This window comes from Chinchilla lanigera, unplaced genomic scaffold, assembly GCF_000276665.1.
Source record: "Chinchilla lanigera isolate Chin_1 unplaced genomic scaffold, ChiLan1.0 scaffold00018, whole genome shotgun sequence".
Taxonomy (NCBI): domain Eukaryota; kingdom Metazoa; phylum Chordata; class Mammalia; order Rodentia; family Chinchillidae; genus Chinchilla; species Chinchilla lanigera.
The window spans coordinates 12,568,989-12,589,363 of NW_004955419.1; the positions used below are offsets into that span (position 1 = coordinate 12,568,989).

The 20,375-nt window shown below is 40.2% G+C and overlaps 1 protein-coding gene across 2 annotated transcripts in view; it reads left to right on the forward strand.

The window, feature by feature from the left end:
* Positions 1 to 631: 631 nt before the first annotated feature.
* Positions 632 to 20,375, forward strand: part of Tnc (tenascin C) — a gene marked incomplete in the record, with an annotated part of 93,278 nt that continues 73,534 nt past the window's right edge. Inside the window, 1 exon segment of one of the 2 annotated variants that reach the window (XM_013513252.1) lies at positions 632 to 889. 2 annotated transcript variants of the gene reach the window in all.

The following is a 20,375-nucleotide window of genomic DNA, read 5'->3' on the forward strand; positions in this document are numbered from 1 at the left end:
CCCAGGAGATCCAGCTGAGAAAAAGGCACCTGATACAGGGCATGAACAAGCCCAAAGCCGCTCCCTGAACGACTCTGGGATAAGGATTCCTCCAGGCAGCGAGTCAGGGCTGGCTCCCACTTAAGAAAGGGGAACTCATCTGAGCTCCTGGAGCGATACCCACCTGTTGGGAATAATCCTGGGTTATCTCTCTGCTGGCCAGAGAAACGTGAACCGCCTAGGGCCTTGACAGCCTTTATCTCCTCTTTCCAGGAACTGGCTCAGCCCTTGTGCTTTCTCCGAGGTGCCCCTGAGCAGCTGCTGCCCAGAGCCCCGGCGAGCTCGGGTCGCGTTTCCAGCCCGCTGGGGTAGAGGAGTGAAGCCAGGATCTTGCCCCCCACCCCCACCCCCACCCCGCGCTTCTGTTTCACAATTAGAAAGTCCGTTAGGGAAGCAACACAAAAGTCGCACTTCACTAGCAGCTACTCGGTTGGAGGGCGGAGGAAGCGGGAATTCCTACTTTCGCCATAAATTGTATGCAAATAGGTTCGTTTCCCTGGCCCTGAGCCTGGAGTGACTGCGTCTCGCATGAGCTAACCCTGTTCCGCTGGGAGGGCTGTTCCTTTAATTCACCAACTGCAAAAGTGGGGAAGGATGTCTGGAGGCGAGGCGTCCCATTACAGAGCAAGGAGCTCGCTATATAAGCCAGTCAAAGCTGGCTGCTCTGGCCACAGCCTGCCTACTGTCACACGCTCTCCAGCGCGCAGACACACGCGCTCACCTCCCGGCTACACAAAGACAGCTAGGCTGAGGACGCCGGACCGCGCACGTGGGAACCGCTGCTGCTCGCCAGGTCCGCGCTCCGGGGAGCCTGTGAGCACAGGTCCTGGGTCTTCCCAACCAGGGACAGGTAAGTCTCTTTTTCCCCCATCACCAAAATCATTATGATGTGCTATGTATTGTGGGTAGTCCTGGTACCAAATGGGTTGTGTTTCACCGTTGTAGAACTTAGGCTTTCTTTCATTGCTGGCCTAAATGGGTGATCAGTTGATTACAAATCCTGTGTGTGCACCTTGACTGTTCTTTCTCTGCTTGCCCTCCTCTGGTCCTCTATTTCTTTCTGTTTGTTCTGGCGCTATGAATAATCACACTGGAAGGGACTTCTAGTAAAGTTTTTGTCTCTTTCTTTGGAACGTTCTCGAAAGCCACTGCCTGGTTGATTCACCTGTGGATTTTTTTTGTCTTTGAGTGCTGAGGAAGTTTAGTTGAAAGTGGAGTTTTCTCACTTCGGGATGGGTTAAGGGGAGATTCTTAGGGGATTGTGTGTAGAACACAAAATTTGACATCAAAACGGCCGTGACAATTTATAGTTTTGTACCATGCCCTCATTTGACTCTTACAATATCCTCCTTGTGGAAAAAGATGTGTTTTGCGGGAGAAGTAGAGGATAAGAGGTGAGGCTAGAGCCAGATGTCTACCAAATGGAAGTGGTGGGTGCTTCCTTCCGTTCTTCCAGGCAGAGAGTATCCTAGAGAAGTATCCTGAATACATCCTTATTCACTGAGCCTCAGGTAGGACCCATGCATGTTTGCGGTGCTTAGAACTAGCAGTATCTCTCCAGAATCACCTCTCAGGTATATCTCTAGACTCACCTCTCCCCACTCAGACTCTGGAGAACACTTTGCTCCGCTTGTGGAAAAGCCATCTCCTCTGATAGACTTTTGGAAAGAATGTGGGGTTCCTCTAGCCCTTCAGTAGTAGGGCATAAAGACATCCCCTACCACTTCAGTATTTCCACTACCACACACATATGTCCAAGAGAAATTTGTAACTTTGGGGGGCCTCAGTTTCTATTTCTCTAAAGTGGGACAGAAACTTACATTGTAATGAAGAGAAAATGAAGCTTCAGGAGATTGTCAGTGAGTGTTCAGTAACTGGAAGTTTGGATAATCATTGCCATTGCCAAAAACTGCCATCACCCTGGAAGTTAAAAAAGGCATTTAGCCAATCTTGGATTCTTTCTTGTGCGTTCCTCAGCCCCCAGCCCAGCTCCTGGCCTTTTTATCTCACCCAGTCTAAGTGTCTGGCTAGGCTGGCAAGTCAGAGACTTGGCTGTATTTTACAAGCAGGAGGTTGTGTTGGCACAAGTTGGGAGAGAAGGTAGCAGCCTGGGGCTGGATGTAAATGTCGAATTCTGATTACAGAATGTCATGAGGTTTTGAGTTTAAGCATTTGAGGATTCTAAAGCTTCTGGCTGTAAAGTACAGCATGCTGCTGGGGATTCTTTGGAAATGCTTTTCATCCAGAGGGAGAGTGGGACAGAGAGCCCGTTGGAAGAATGAATGCCTCTTTTTCATGTTCTTGTGGACCTTTTTTTTTTCCCTCTTTTTTATAGAGCTTTCCCATATGTGCTTTAGAAATGAAAACCGTTGCCCACCACAGCCAATTTCCCGCCTTATCCTGAGACATGACAAGCCAAGTTCATGGTGAGGGAAAAGTTGGTTCAATCTTAAATAGACTAGTGGAAGTTTTGCTGGCATGGTGTGTGTGCATGTAACTTTTCAGGTTACAAGTTAATGCGCCTTGGCTCTGTACACTCCAGGAAAGTAACTGCATTTAAGGAATGAAAGGGAAGCAAAATATGATTATTCTCTGGTTTGTTTGAACAGTGTGAATTGGATGAGGATGGAAAAAGATGTTGCCAAGCTCTGCAATTATTTTTTATCTCTATGCTTCTGTCTAAACACCTAGCTTCCCTATCTCCTGTCTCAAGAATCCCTCCCTCGGGAGGTTACTAACTACCTAGTGCTTGGCTGCCTCATTCCCTTAAAGAAGGTGACAATCAGCATTGCATAGGGATCTGGAGACATTCACCTGAGACAATATGACAAGGTCTTAGCACAGTACCTTGCACATAGGGTTCAATAATGGAAGCTTATCTTAGTTTTTCTGCTTCTCAATTTACAAGGACTAGTTCAACATTAGTGCGCTGAGCCAATGATTTTTAAATTTATGTTTAACCATAGAAGTAGTCATTCAGTGAATTTGGGGCAAAACCTCAGCATTTGACAGGAAAGTGTGAGGTTACTTTGGTTGAAATGTGGTAAGAAACTCTAAACCTCATCCTGGGATGAGGGCTATGTCGCTCTCGGGTGTCTTCCCTGGATTCTGACCAACAAAAAGCACAACCACAAATCTCACAAACAGCAATGTACGTTCACGCTGCAACTGTGCAGTTAACGAGGAATTTGTCCTCTGAGAAGTCTGTAACAGGAAAGAGAACAATTGCCCATGTAGACGCGAATGGGGTAAACATTTAACGAAGGCTAATTATTTTAATGCTAGCCAGAGCCAATATCTATGATGAACCTACTCTCTAAGCTATGATCACCTGTGATCTTCGTCTCACTAAACATCCACACCACATTTCTGAGCCATGCATTGTACCTATAGAGAAAGGGGACAGTTTGTAGAGCAAGGAGATTGAGTCCCTAGTCCAGGCTCTTAACACATAGTTATGCGACTGAGTTTCAGGCTCGGGTCTCTATGATCACCAAATCAGAGGCACATTCCTGTGTTCACTCTGAATGCTCCTGCTTCTCCCATCGCCTTCAGAAGGAAAACACTTCCTTTCTGACTAAATATCCCCTCCAGCCAGGCTGTGGCCACCCATAAATACAGCAGTAGCCTGATCATATAACCAGAATGGAATTTGGAAAGGGAATTCAAGCTGACAGAATAAAAAATACACCCCGCTTAAACCTACCCTTTCTAATGCTTAAAATGAACTAAGAACACCTCTGTTTCTCTCTCTGTGGATTCCTGTGGACATACAGCCATGCTTCTTTTGCATGCGCCCTGCCAACGTGAGCAATCACCATGCTTTTCTCTAGGAAAAAATACCCAGTTCATACAAAGCATAGCCTTCCATTCTAAAACCACTTCAATTTGAATCGTAGAGAGTAGGTTCCAAATATTGAATTGGCTTTAAATGCACAATCCCTTTGTGGTAATAAAACATGCACACAAAAATAATTCATAGGAAAGGCTGATGATGTAACACATATGTGATGAGGATTTTTGTCTATGGTGTCTCAACTAATTCTCAACCAGTGTAAGTCATGAAGTTCTAAGGCTCAAGAACATTAAGTGACTCAGTTGGCATCTAAGTGAGTAGAAGAGCTGGCCTTGAACCATGCAATCTAACTAAACCCTACTGTGCTGTCTGCTCCCCTGCATTGCCTCCTGAAGTCAGGCTCTGCTAAGCAAGTACAGAACCTTAGATGGTATCCTTCAGTGAATAGCCATGATGGTATAGAAACCCCCAGCTGGCACTGGTGTCTATTCAGTCCACAGAATAGCTGTGCACATATCACTTTTCATGGTGCTCAGAAGAGGTCAGCTCATGGGAGTGCAACTCTGCCTGGAAACAGAAGAGTTCAAATTTCAACCCTGGGAGAGCAGAGAATGAAGCTAGTGGTAGCAGTCAGACCCTCCCCACTGATTTCCATCCCAGAAAAGTATGCGCATGCTTCTCTCTGCTATGCAGGTGATTGTGGGAGCAAGATGTACCTTCTGAGATCCAGGAGAGCTAAGCATCCCATTCTAGAAAAGCTAATTGGGAGAAGCGGTGAAAACTGTTTGCCCAGTCTCGGGAAAGTGAATCCTAGGACACCCTGAAAACGGTTGTGAGATTCAGGCAACACATTCAGCCAAAACCTCAGAGAGGAAGATTATGATTCAAACACCTCTCATTCTGAGAAGATGGCTGGGAATTCCCTTGAATGTAATACTGGACCAGTTCAGACACCTTTAACATGTGGGAAACATTAGATGAAGGCCACCTTCCAAGCAGGAAAACCCCTCAGAGTGTATGGGATGAGCCCCTGGCAGACTCCAGGTGATAATTCTGCTTATCACAAGACAGCAGTGGCTGCCCTGCCATAAAAGGCTGTGCATGCTTTTTGACTTCTTTGTAGAGAAACAAAGTCTGTATTTAGATCTGACTTTGACCTGGGTGACCAGACAAGTTTTCCATTTATACCCTAAGCCTTGAAGTCTTTGTTCTGTTTTCTTCCCTTTGCCTCATTATTTTCTCACCATTAACAACCTAATGTTCAACATTATCATCACTCTCTTTGACCCTCCATCATGGAACAAAAGCAAAATGCTGACACTAAAAACAAGTCGCGAATGGAAAATACCTTCCATGTATATTTTTGGCCTATTCATGGGTGGAAATTTTTTTTAAAAAATCATGCCAAGTTGTCTCAATTTTTTAAATTTCCTGAAGTTCACAGATCCTTCGGTTCACAATTATGTAGACACTGTAACTCCTAATTTAAAGAGCTTTGGTTGGACCCTTAACCCTTTAATCCTCCTCAGATACCCTATGCAAGAGCCAGAAATGTTTCATATGCTCTGAAAGTTGACAGATTTGCTTCAGCATTAACTACTGATCACCTCTTTCCCTAAAGGAGGTGAGGTGGCTTCTGCTAACTCCTATATGTGTATCCAAAATATTCTATGTGGGGCCTCAGAGATAACCCTAAACATAAATTTTGCTGGGATTTCTGCAGACACAATGCTATTTATTAACCACTGTTTCCAGTATTGCTGGTACCGCCCTATTCAAAGATGGGAATCTGGGGCTGAAAATGTTTAAGTAGCTCACTCTGACACCACGTAAATAAGTGACTGGTAGAACCAGAACTCAAACCCGGTTTCACGTCCTAAGAGAGTGGTAACAACTATTAGGTTTCAGCAAGTCGAGCTCAGCACAGCAAATGAACACATCATAATTCTTAAAGTTTGTTCACACCCAAAGCCTGGCTACTTGCTGACAGGTATCAAGTCCTTGGAACTGACTTAGAAAAAATCTGCTATCACTGAGGAAATGGAACAATAATAAAATTCTGCTTCACTTCTGAAAGTGCTTTTTGTACCAGTTTTATTACTTTGATATTTTATGAATCATTCTCTCATGCAAAATGTATTTTTTATTTTTATTTTAAAGAGAAAAAACAATAACAAAATAACAATAAGACAAAAAGAGAATAACACAAAAACAATAAAAACTATACAGGATTTCAGAACAAGATGATAGGAATTAACAGTGGTTGTTATATTATATATTGTTATCTTCAACAAAGTTGCTCAGATTACCAGATGTTAGAATTCACAATTTATCAAACCATTAAAGAGAATAAAAAATAATAAAAAAGACACTGGAAAGGGTACAGAGTTCACTAAACAAAATGGTAGGAATTCAACAATGGTTTTTATATTGCATATAGTTGTCTTCAAATTGGTTGTTAGATTACCAAATATAAGCATGCAAAATTGGTCAAAAAAATTGAAGCATTAACTATTCCTTTCAATAAACTAGTAGATATCAGCAGTACAATTATCCCAGCTATCTTTGTATATACATGTATTTTTCCCTTCTTTATTTATTTCTTTTCTCTTTTCCCTCATCCAAGTTGTTCCTTCCCTTTGAGCAGTTTCTTTCCCTTTCATAACGTCTATTGTATCTTTTGGGTTGTATTTACTTTTTCAGGTTTTTATACTAGGGAGACAGTATGATGTTTACACATGCAGGTCTGATTTATTTCACTTATGAGTATTGTCTCTAGTTGCATTCATTTATCTATAGAAGCCTCATGCTTATCTTTTTTTATAGCTAAGTAATGCTTTATTGTATAAAAATACCACATCTTTTTTATCCATTCCTCAGTTGATGGGCATTTGGGTTGTTTCCAAGATTTAGCTATGACAAATTGCACTGTTATAAACGTGGGTGCACATATATCACTGTGGTGCAAATACATTTTTTAACAAACTAAAATAGTCACAAATTTATAAATGCATAGAATGATTTGCTTATGCATCACTCTATGCTATTCCCAACAAGTGTATCTTATTTTACAGATAAATCACCTGGGACTTTGCCTCTTGCACAAAGTAGAAGATGGTAACATTTAGTTCCTGCCCGTCACCCAAAATTGTACTTCTCTCACTCTGCTATGTGGATGCTAAGAGATTATTTCCATTTTCTAGATGAGGAAAAAAGACTAAAGACAGCAAGCTACTTGTTAAAGAAATCCAGCTTAAAAGGGTAGACAGATAAAGAGGGCAAGGCTTAAATAAATGAGTTAATTTCAAGCAGTGGACTTCAGATAAGGGATATTTTGAAGGAGAAGAGCTCAAATTTGGTCATCTAGCTGGTGTATAGAACAGTAAAACCATATCTAGCAGGTTAAAAAGAATGACAGAGACTGAATATTGAGTGGGAAATATTGAATATTTTTGCTCCAAACACTGAGCCTGTAGAGCCAAAGAAACCCTGAAAAGCATCAGTGTGCTGGGCTCTCTCGTAGTCATGTAATCTGATATGACCAACCTCACCTGCAATACACTCCAGACAGAAGGACAGAGGTCAGAACATTGCTGGACTCCTGCCAGCCAGAGGCTCTTGGGAATACTGTGTCCATGTAGCCACCAAGGTACAAAATAATAGCAATGATATTGTTAATGTCTATTCATGTGTCTCCTTACTTTTTTCTCATTGCTGAGACAAAAATACCTCACACCCAAAGTAAAGGTGAAAGGTTTATTTAGCTCACAGTCTGTAGATGTTTCAGTCCATAATCAGCTGGCTCCAAGGCAGGGTGGCATGACATATAGGCATCACAGAGGCAAAACATTTCATGGCAGGCAAAAGGTAGCAAAGCAAGCGAGAGATGACCGCAGCTCTTTCTATTCCTTATAAATTATCCAGGCTACTTAGGGAGAGTAGCACTCATTCCCTTAGTCCTAGTGCCCTTGACCCTAGAATTTCACCATAAGTCAATTCCAACAACACTCACTGTGGATCCAGCCACCTCTGAAAGAGCCCCCTTATGATTGCATGAGGCTTTGAGAGGACATCTAGACACAAACCATAACACCATATAAGGGAAAAAAGCACATTCCTAAGGAATTTTGATGCAATAAAGTGAATCCACCTGCTGGGAGTCTCCCAAAGCCAAAAAGTTGGCCAAGCATGGGTCAGTTGCACCATTAGCACAGTCTCCAGAGAAAGAGGCCAGCTTTGAGATGACACAGGTTGTGGAGGATCATGCAGAAGTAGTTTGATGCAAAAATGTTAATAACAGTGCTCTCCCAAGTGAGCTGTCTAAAAAAATTTTCTCTAGAACTTAATGTTGAAAATAAAATAGCTCAGGGCCAGCCTCTCAGGCAGGAGCTTACAAACTGGATTGGAAAAACCCCCAAGAGGTGGTTGGGGGACTGACATAGACAGATAGGAAGGATTCCCCCTATCTCCAGCAACTGTTCCACTTTCACCTGTTTTGTACATGGAGCTTCCTTATGAGATTTTATTTGGTAAAAGGATTTTTGTGGCAAAAAAAAAAATGTTTTCACAAGTTGCTGGCCTAGTTTAACATCCTTCATTTTAAAGATGGTGAAACTGAGACATGGAAAAGGGAAGGATCTTCCTAAGATCTCATGCCAGTTGGCAGCAGGGTCAGAACAGAATCCTAGGTCTTCTGACTCTTGCTCTTGGAAGCCAGGGACAATATAAAACCTTGCAGGATGAATACATTCCCAAAGAAAAGAAAAATGAACCATCTTATTCACTAAACAGCCTTAGCTCACATAGACTGAGCCAAGAATCACAATTAGTTATTTATTACCACATGGCAAATTACCACAAAACTCGGTGGCTTAAAGCAGTACACATTTATTATCCCATAACTTCTATACATCAAGAACCTGAGCACAAACTAACCGGATCCTCCACTTTTGGTTTCCATCGCAGTGCTGGCCAGGATCAGGGTCCCATCTGAAGGCTCAAGTGGGGAACAGCCATTGTCCAGGTTCACATAAGCAGTTGTTGACTGACTCAGTCTTTTGAGTGCTAATACACTGAGAGCCTCAGTTCTATTGCGGGCTGTTGGACTGAGAATACTCTTTTCCTTGCCATGAGGGCTCCTTCAACACTGCCATTTATTTCATCAAAGCCAACAAGGAAAAGAGTCTCAAGCAGGAGGGACAGTAACCTTATCATAGCAGTAACCATCTTGCACCTTATTGTGGGGCTGTTGGCTAGAAGCAAGTCAAGTATGAGAATGCCAGGAAGCAGGATGAGGGGAGGACCATCCTTGAGTCTGCTGCAGCATGCAATACAATGTTACCATTTTATAGCTATCAATTATTAGTGACAAGCTCATGCAGCCTCTCTGTACTTCTGATGATGGGCAACCAGTAATTATGGCAGCCACTGAGCTACACTGTCTCATGGGAGCTCTCTCTCCATTTATAAGGTAGAGATGAATGTTTTGCATTAAATGTCATAGTTCATTGGATAGCCCTGATTTCTTTTGAATATCATGCCAGGGCAAGGTCTCCCAAGGCAATGACTCCAAATTATTACATTTAATCACAGGATAGGCAATGTGATCAAATTTGAAGCATATCTGTCATCCTTCTCCCCTTCTTCCCAGCAGATATAAAGAAAATTTAAACCCAAGATTGATTCCTTTTCCTTTACCCTACTGTCTTGATAAGTAAATCAAACTTACTGCTTTCCCCTTCTATCAGTTAATTAATAATGTCCCTTAGTTATTGCAGATGATCAGGTCCACAATCTCCCAAAACAGTATATAGTGAAGAATAAATAAAAAGAGGCAAATGTGATGATTTCAGGGCTCCAGGAAGATACAAGGAATTTGATATTCTCTCAGGACTAAAGACAAGACCTTCTCTGGGTGGCCCATATTTATTTAGTTCACTTACTATGAGTCCACTGCCCATCTCCAGAAAAAGAGCTTAGGTCTTGGAGAGACTCACAAATAAATGTGAAAAGCCAACTGGTTAATTTAAGTCCTGCTCAGGGCTGCTTTGTAGTGGTCTCCATCACCCTCCTTCCATAATCACCATTCATGTTCAACCATTGGAAATCTCAAAACTCAACTATTGCAACAGCTTTCTCTTTGGTCATAATCACACCAATCTTTCCCTTCAAGACATCTCTCAACCTTGAAATATAAAGGTCAGTGTTCTTAGACCTAATAATTTCCACATGGTTCTCTTCTGCCCTTTGGAAAATTTCTAACTTCCAGCCTGATGGGTTTTCTATGATCTTGTCTCTGGTTTCTAAACAGTACTTGTCCTTCAACTAAGATCATACTTTCCACATAATACCTTATCCTTTTTTATGTCCTTACAAATACCAATTCTTCTTGCCTAGAATGTCCTTCCCTTCAATTTTTACTGACTTAGTCTTTCATCAAAATTAAATTCAGATGACTTCTCTCCTGTTACCCAATTCTACTGCATGATTTTCCTTCTTATCTCTATCACCCTGGGATTGCTTGTCCACTCATATGTTAATTTTTTTATTTTATTTTATTTTTTATTTTAAGGATAAAAGGAGGGAAACATTAACAGACATACAACATTTTACAACATATCACAAGCACAATACAGACAATACAGAGTTACAAACAAAGTGGTAGGGAATTAACAATGGTGGTTGTATTACATATTGATATCTTCAAAGTGGCTTCTCATGAAAACAGATATAGACATGCAATACTGGTCAACCAAAGACTCATTGACAGTTTCTTTCAGCATAGAAACAGCAGATAGAAGAACAACCATGTTATCTATCCTGTATATACATACATACAAAATTTTTCCTTCTTTCCCTTCTCTTTTCCCACATCCCAGAAGCCCTTTACTCTTCGGTGGTTTCCTATCATTTCACAGTGTCTATCATACCTCCGAGTTTAACTTAACTCTTTCAAGTTTTACACTAGTGACACAATGCGGTGCTTGCACATGTATGTTTGATTTATTTCACTTATGAGTATGGTCTCTAGTTGTGACCATTTAAATATAAAGGCCTCGAGTTTATCTTTCTTTACAGCTGAGTAATATTCCATTATATAAAAGTACCATAATTTTCTTATCCAATCCTCGGTGGATGGACATTTGGGTTGCTTCCACATTTTAGCAATTACAAATTGTGCTGCTATGAACATAGGTGCACATATATCACTGTGATATGATGTTTTTAGATCTTCTGGGAAAATACCCAGCAGGGGGATAGCTGGGTTGAATGGGACCTCTAAACCTAGTTTTCGGAGGAATCTCCAAACTGATTTCCACAGTGGTTTCACCAGTCTGCATTCCCACCAGCAGTGGAGAAGGGTTCCTATTTCTCCACAGCCTCGCCAGCATTTGTTATTGGTTGATTTCTTAATGCTAGCCATTCTTACTGGGGTAAGGTGGAAATGGTTCACAGACCTCAATATTAAACCAGAAACACTAAATCTATTGGAAGAGAAAGTAGGTAAAAACCTCGAAGACATAGGGGTAGGCAGAGAGTTCATGAATAAAAACCAAATTGCACGTGAAACACTTGAAAGAATCAACAACTGGGATCTCATCCTACTGAAAAGCTTCTGCACATCTAAAGAAATCACCAGCAGAGTCAAAAGAAAACCAACAAACTTGGAAAAAATTTTAGCTGATTGTCCCTCAGACAAAGGGCTTCTATCTAGAACATACAAAGAATTAAAAAATTTCAGCCCCTCCAAATTCAAAGACCCAATCCAAAAATGGGCAGCTGAGATGAACACACATTTCTCAGACAAGGAGATACAAACGGCAAATAAATATATGAGAAAATGTTCAACATCATTAGTCATTCGAGAAATGCAAATTAAAACAACACTAAGATTCCACTCATATGTTAACACTCTGAGTATACAGTTCTTAAAGGAAACTTGTATCTCATTTATCAGCAGCTGAGCACAACTGGATTAAAGTTAGTTTTCAACAACCAACAAGAGTCCTTGCTGTGTTCCAGACTGGGTCATCCTCTTTTTTACCAGAATTTGTTCAAAGAGCCCAGAGCTTGAAGTTCTTTTTGTGCTTCACCCTCTGGGCTTCTAACTGTGCAAAGTGATGACATAACATTGGACAGGAGGAAGCCGTAGGACGGGAAACCGTTTCAGGCCACAGACTTCAAGGAATGTCCTTGCCTTAAGAGGTGGCCCCAGGATAAAAGCATGCATTGCCTGAGATTTAGAAAAACCAGTACCAAGGACAGAGGAGGCCTGTCTGGGGATTTGAGACTGAGTCACAAGAGATGGCTGACAACCTGGAGGTTATAGCAAGGATCAACCAAGGACTAGTGAGGGAAATGAATGTGCTCAAGGAAGTAATGAAAACAAAGAGTTCTCTGTCTTGGGACATGGAGAAATCCACAGCCCAGGGGCAGGGATGAATAATGGCTAAGAATATGGCTTTGGCATCAGAAAACTTTGGGTTCAAAAGATATTTGGTTGCTGGGCAGTCATGATCAAATTAGTGAGCTCCTCTAAGCTTTATTTTCCTCAACATTTAACAACTTTAGAATATTGCTGTGATCATTAAATGACCTAGCACAAATACATTTCCTAGCACAGGAACTGGCACTCAATGCAAATATCTTATTGTCATTATTACCTGTCATCAGAATGATTCTTTGTGTTAAGACTCCAATAGAGAAGCAATTACCAAAGTGTGACTTGTGAAGGAGAATTCTCATGAGATGTGCCTGAAAGCATGTTCTGTACCAATAAGTTTGGGGAACACTTGACACTATCTTGTTCTTGGAAATTCACAGCTCTTATGTCCATTCAATATTTAGTTCCAAGGGAAGATAATACAATAGAAAACAACATAAGCAAGAACTTTAAATTCATAGAGCTTACATTACTGTGAGGTGTACTAGTCCATGTGGGCTGCTAAAACAAAATGTCACAAACTGGGTGGCTTACACACAGCAGAAATCCATCTCTCACAGTCTGGAGTCTCTGAAGTCTAAAAGGCCAGTAGACTTGATGTCTGGAGAAGGCCCACTTCTGGTTCACAGATGACACATTTCGGCTGTATCCTCAGGTAGTGAAAGAAATGAGGGACTCTCTGAGGCCTCTACAATAAGTGCACTAATCCCGAAGGCCTCTTTACCCAGTTACTTCCCAAAGATCCCCGCAGCTAATATGATCACGTTGGTAATTAGGTTTCAACATGTGAATTTTGGAGACGTACAAACATTCAGACTAAAACATGGAGGGAGAAGGATAAACAAAAAGAACTGAATAAACTTTGTGTACAATCTCAGTGGTGATAATTGCTAAAAGTAAATATAAAAGTGAAATCAATCAGCTATAGAAGGTTAAATATCACATGGTTTCCCTTCCATGAGAAACCCAAACTATATATAATTTAAAGAGCAAACTAAGTGGAGGAGACAGAGGGCAGGGAGTGGAAGGGGAAGTAAAAATGATTAAAATATGATATCTGGTGCACCAGTTACTAAGGTGAATGTCATTATTATATTCCATGAACATGTACTAATAAAAAAACAAACCTAAAACTAAATAAATGAATGGCACAAGAGAAGGAAGCAGAACAAGATTAGTGCTGCAAAAGGTACTCTTCAGACAGGGTGAGATATGGAAGTGTCTTTGGGGCAAAAATAGCTCTTCAAGTACTAGCTGGGAGTATGAATTTTATTCTATATGTGATATGAAGCGAATGAAAGGTTTAGTGTAGTAGAGTGCATGATCTGAGGAATCCTACAGCAGTTAATTCATTCAACTTCAGTGAGCAAATACTCGCAAACTGATTTGACCTTCTCTAGAAGACATCTGCCCGAAAATATCTTGGAACATAGTCTGAGGAAACTCTGCATGAAATCCCAGGCTTTGTCAATTTTCAAGGGTCTGTACATTTGCTTTTATTCATCTAAATCTACAATAAAAAGCCAAAGGAAATACTTGAGCCAAAACAGGCATGCCCAGGACAGGAAAACTACTCCAGAGGTAGAGACATGCATCCTAATTAGTGCAAGGTTTTGGCTACAATAATCAATGCACATGGCCAGATCTCAGTAGATGCTGGAACCCCTTCTAGGCCAAAGAAAAATTGCCAGTATCTGCCCAGGAGCTAATCAACATTTGCAAACAGTACACGTTGGCTTAAGTGTTCTCCATAGAGGAAATGTTTAAAACTTGAGATCCAGCCAGAAGTGGGTAGAAAGACAGAGGTCAAATATTTCAGTGCTTACACATGAACTACCAGTGAGCTGCTGGGATCCTAGCAAATAGGTGGTGAAGGTAGCCTCTAGGACTCTGTCTTTCTCTTTACCAGGCAGTGCGAATTTACACATACACCTTACATAAACTAAAAAAAAAGTTGCTTTCAGCCCTATGTAGTTCAAATGTTAGTGAAATTACACATTTGTGAGCCACAAATCAGGATTCAAAATCTAGTTCTTTCTCTTAAACCAGAGATTCTCCCGGAGTCTCAGTTTAATGTCCAAATCGGCACAGTACTACCTATCTCACTAGGTTACCATGACAAAAGACAAGACACATGATAGAATGTGTAAAAAAGCATTCAGCATAATGTTTGGCACAAAACAGGTGTGTAGTCAGCACTCAACAACATGTTAGTTTTGTGTTAATTTGCTTCGTGTCCAGTTCAATCTGTATTTGGTCTTACAATACTAGATGTCATTTACTGAATAACTACTATATTCTAATAGAAGTCAGAAAAGTATAAGGTGGTATAGATAAAGCTTTTTTTAAATACAGCCACCTCATTGTTTGCATATCACCTATAACTACTTTCTCTACAACACCAAAGTTGATAGTTTTAACAGTGATACTCTGACTTCAATGCTTGACATACTTACTATGTGCTAAGTAAGCATTATTGATCCCACCCATTAGCACAGTAAATCTTTGTACATAATTTCCAGCTACCATAACCTAGCAATGTGTATATTGCTAGATATTCATACATATAAAGAGATTGAAGCAGAAATAAAGATTCATCTGGCAGGTCCACTGCCTCCTAAAACATAGTGCCAAGCCCTATACCTTCAAGAACTCAAAGAATAACATAAGAATTACTCATCTGTATGATTCATCCAGTATTTTCCATGACTTTTGATGTGTATCTTTTTGGCTAAATCTTTTCGCTTTCCTGCCATATATTACATTAAATGATCCTATCTAGGCAAAACTTTCCCCATTTTCCTTGCCTATTTGTTTCTTTATTTGTTTATATAACCCCATCCTTTTGGAAATGAATGGTGTAATTTGCAAAACCTTCTAAAATTCTCTCGTGCCTTGACTGATTTCCTGGAAACCACACTTTTTTGGAGGGCACATAGTGTGAGCCTAATATTCCATAAATGATAGATTTTGAAGCTTCCTTTTTGGGTGCTTCTCACTTTTAACCCTAACACTTTTTCTCACTTATTAGCCATTTCTCCAGGTCAGATTAAGGGAGAACAGACTGTTCTCCAGGGCCAGTAAAGATTTTCCCAAAACTAGATAGTTTAGTACGCTTGGCTTTGTGCCCATCCCTTGAGTTCAAAATAATAAATAAAATCGACAGGTGCATCCTAGTTCCCCAACTTCACTGTCCTACACTGTTCCATTTTAGGAAACCAACAGCTCTACTTGCATTAATGATGCTGGGTTTCTCCTCTGAAATTCGTCACATAAATATTCTTTAAATAAAACAGTAATCTGCTTCAAATGATAACTGAGTGTAGCAGAAAGATGAGACTTTTAATTCTGATTCAAACAATTATTGACTGAGTAATTTATTTCATTTATTTCATGTTTTCATTCCTGCAATTCTTATACCAAGAAAATGGGAACTTTGGTCTCTAACACTTAATATTGGTCTCACAATTAAATGGCTTCTGTCAAGTGCCAGACATGTGATAAATGTTAACTTATTTGCCTCATTCTTAGTTTAAATTGCTCCAGACCCCCCAATCCTGGGGCTTCATACCTATCACGGACAGATATATCACATTTCTACCTATTACATGAAGAAGGATGAAAGGCGAAAGGGTCAAGAATTTTTGCTATTGTAGCACTTTCCACATTGTGTGACTCGAGACCTAATCCTATGACGCACTTCAAACAGAAAATAATCAAGTATATTTGGGAAACACTCTATAAACTGTCCCTTTCTTGGAGATTTCCATGAACACAAACATATAAAAGACCCTGGAAAATCCTGAAGCAAAAAATTCTATGTGATTTGTTTGGCTGAAAATAACACTCAGTTTAAAAATAGCATTCCCCTAACATGTTTTATTAGGAAATCTTTTCGCTCCCTCTCTTAATAGTTCTCAACATGTAGATATCCATGAAAGCACTGCTTAAAGTTATACTGTTAAATTAAGTCCAAGGCAAGGGTTAGATATATTTCTGCCCAGTCTGTAAATCATAAAGGATTTCCATCACCAGCAGTCAGTCAGGAGCCCAAACATTCGGTCGTCTTGAAGTTAATCCTTTGAACTTTGTCACGCAAACCACCCGTTGCCATCATTAAAATGCAGGGGTAGGGCTGGGGATTTAGCTCAGCGGCAGAAGCGCCTGCCTGCCAAGCGCAAAGTCGTGAGTTTGGTTCCCGGTACCGGAGAAAAAAACCAAAAAAAATAAATAAATAAATAAAAAATAAATAAATAAATAAATAAATAAATAAATAAAATGCAGGGGCAGAGCTAGTTAGGAGTGGTATCTCTGACCAGCTAGTCAGCCCACCTGCGTGATATTTCTCTGGCTGTGGAAGCCTACATTTCCTCATCTATAAACTGAGGAAACTAATGAGGTGTTTCACACAAGGCACGTAAAGCACAGATGTGTTCAACGCTAGTTATGACTGTTGCATTTCAGTGACCCTACTTTTAGAAACAGAAAGGAGACAATGAAAGTAAGCTTTGTTGAGGATCAGTTAAATTAATGGAATGGTCTTAATTTTCCCTGAGAGTCCAGCTTCCTGCTAACAGTCTTACAGACCTGTTTTCATTTCAGGAGACATATTCTATCACGGTATAGCAAACATTATGGAATGCAGTTCTGACAGACTTTTGTAATTGTCACTGGTTCTGTCTGGCTTCTTCTGACTCAGGCCTCAGTCAAACAGAATTCCATTCATTTGAATATCAGCACAATGGGTTGGAAAAGATTTCCAAATCTTTCTGATCCTGCTCTGCCAAATATTTGGCACGTGTATTCCCCATACCCCGCTCCTGTGTAGAGTTGTCTCTGTAACTTGTCCTTCCTAGATAGTTCTCTTTAATTTCTTAACCTTGGCTCACTTTCCAAGACTTTTGAAAAGCTAGCTAGATTTCTTAAAATTCTAGATGAAGGATAAAATAGAAAAAGACCACTGTTCCATTGGGAAATGAATTCAGATCTATTTTGAAACAATTTTCCAGAATTTTACAGGAATCTATATTGTTGCCACTCGGTCAGGTCTACTTTTTATTTTCTTTTCTGTCTAGGCAAGAAATTGAAAAGAAAAAGCAATGCTCTGCAATTTCATTTCAAAAATTAAAACCAGACCACACCAGGGCAGTTTGTGGTCTGAATGTATCAATGGATCTAGTCATATTTCATTTGAGCTTTTCTTAGGTATACTAAACCGCAAATAGGAATCTCATTATTACATCTAGATGGAAATATTTTATGGGTTAAGATTTGTGGATTTAATTTGGTTGGTAGTGAAACTTCTGTTCAAGGGTTAAGAGGTAGGAAAGGAGGGAGGGGCCCACAAAATAACAACAAGGCTTGAGCCAAACAACTTAAAAAAGAAATACTCAGTATTTGGGGAATTTTGAGTTTTGCACATAATGCTGGCCATTTGGCTTGGGTCTGAAGTGAAGTCTAAAATTAAGTTCGACAGAAATACTGTCATACTGAAAGTTTATCTGCAAGCAAACAACACTGCGCTCTCAGGAGCCTAGGGTATTGACAAGAATTCTTTGGGGAAGAGGGAGAACTGTCTTTTTTTGTCCTTAGTATGGGATCTGGCAAAGCATAAGTACTTACTGAAAACCTAAATGAGTAAAAATGAGTCTAATTACAGAATTAAGGCTGTGATGAGTTGCCTGATACCTCTTGATTTAGAAAGGATTGCTGAAATAATTACATTGCTCATCAGGAAAAAAGTATTTGTTCACTCATTAATTCTACAAATATGAAAACCTGCTATATGTTGAGTTCAAATCAAGAAATATATTTGGCTTTATTATAGTCAGTATAAATATACTATGCCTTTATTATGTTTTAGACAGTGTTTGTACTTGGTATGCAGAAATGAAGGTCTCAAATGTAGTCTTCCCTTCATGGAATTACTGTCAGAACATAATCTAGGGGGCTGGGGATTTAGCTCAGCGGCAAAAGCGCCTGCCTGGCAAGCGTGAGGTCGTGAGTTCGGTTCCCGGTACCAGAGAAAAACCAAAAAAAAAAAAAAAAAAAAAAAAAGAACGTAATCTAACTATATGTAGACTTAGTGTATGCGGCTAGCTGCGCATAAATACAAAATAAAATTAGCTAATTTGCAAAATTGAACTAATTTTCTCAGAAGGTGTAGATACATAATAAAGACACTCAAAATATTTTTTTAAAAATAATATGTGGTGGAAATAATATCAGATTAAGTAATCAGATGATTCACAGGAGAGAAAGATCAATCTTTAGCTGAAGTTGCCTAAGGAAACTTCCAATAATGATTTTTTTGTCCAGAGAGAGATGGCAAAAGAGCTTTGTAGAACCCTCTGAATCACATTCCCCAAAGTAACAAAAATGGCAGTGTCTCAAAGTTGTCCATCAGCTTGTCTCACCTTCTCAGCAGTCAACAGGATATCTGGCACCTTCTAGTTTCCAGGGACTGGCAATATCACCCTTCCTGGGTCTTGGAGGCTATAAATACTGCATTAAAGTCAAAAGGGTCAGTGTGGGTCTGTCCTTGAAGCATAACTCCTTCCTTTGGTCCTCTTGGACAAAGGCCACCTAAGACTATAGTTCAAGGCCCTGGTGGATCTGAGCTTAAATCCTGACTACAACTAAGGAAATGTCTGAATTTTCACAAACCATTTAATGATTCTACACCTCTATTTCTTCATTTGCATGAGGAGGACAGAGTCTACTTCACATACTTTTATGAGAATTTGAAATCGGATATGTAAAATGCTTAGCACAGGCTCCTGTAAAATAAACACTCATTACACAATAGTTAATGATGTCTTTACTACATTTATTATCACTGTTAGTGTATCAACCTCTCCCTGATGGTCCAAGGCCCCTTTAACCAGTTCTATGCCCTATTTACTGAGTCTATGCCCTTTCTCCTCCAGGAAGCCCTCACAAGCTTTACGGTTTAGCATGACACTGCCTTCCTCAAGTCTCTCGCTTAGGCTACCAAACCTCGCTTATCTATCCTAATTCCAGGGACCTGTGGGAAGAGGGAATTGCTTTTCACTCAGCATCTTTTCCTCAGTGTCCAGCACAATGTGCAGCCCTTAGTAAGCAAATGGTGATTAGCTCTTGAAAGAATCTTAACATTTATACTCTTGTTATTGGCCTTGTGCCATGGTCCCAAGCTGATAGCACTTAGAGCATTACAAAGAGTAAATCCACAACATGTGCATTTAAAAGTAATTACATTTTCCTCTGGAAGGAAAGTGTGAGCTTTGTTATACACAAATCATATTTTGTCTTCATTGTGTCAGTCCTGGTTAATGGTATGTCAGATGATAGGGAGTTAAGAAATAAGTACTCAAGAGATGGATGGATGGATGGATGAGTAAAAATAACCTTACAGGCCCAAGAAGTTTACAAATCCCTTAACACCAATATCCTCCAAGTTCTCACCCTGAGGTTTCTCTCTAGAAACTATTACAGTGTCTTCACACTAGGAATCAGTAGAAATCTGCTAGACACCTTGGTGCACACCTCTACAGCTATGCAGGAGGCTGAGGCAGAGATTTGCAAGTTCAAGACAAATCTGGGCAACTTAGCATGACCCTGTCTCAAAAAATAAATTAATTAAAATAAAATAAAATAAAACAAAACCTAAAGCCTAGGGATGAAGATGTAGCTCAATGCAAATTCTCTAGTACAATGCATTCCATGGTACAACCCCAGTACCATGAAGGACAGCAGGCAGTGGGGAGGGCTGCCTGGATTTGGTTCAGCGGTAAAGTATTTTGACTGTTGCCGAGCATGTTCAAGGCACTGAGTTCAATCTCTAGTGTCAGAAAAAAAGAAGAAACAAAAAAGAATTGATGGAAACCTTTCACATATGCTATTTTTTAGTTTTTTTCCTCAAGGCTTAGTGAGTTATAATTTATAAATGAAAGTGTACAACATAGTTATTTGATATGCACACATTGTGAAATAGTTAACTGGCTTAAGCTAATTAACAAAATCACTGCCCTGGGGCTGGGGATTTAGCTCAGCGGCAAAGCGCCTGCCTGGCAAGCGCAAGGTCGTGAGTTCAGTTCCCGGTACCGGAGAAAAACC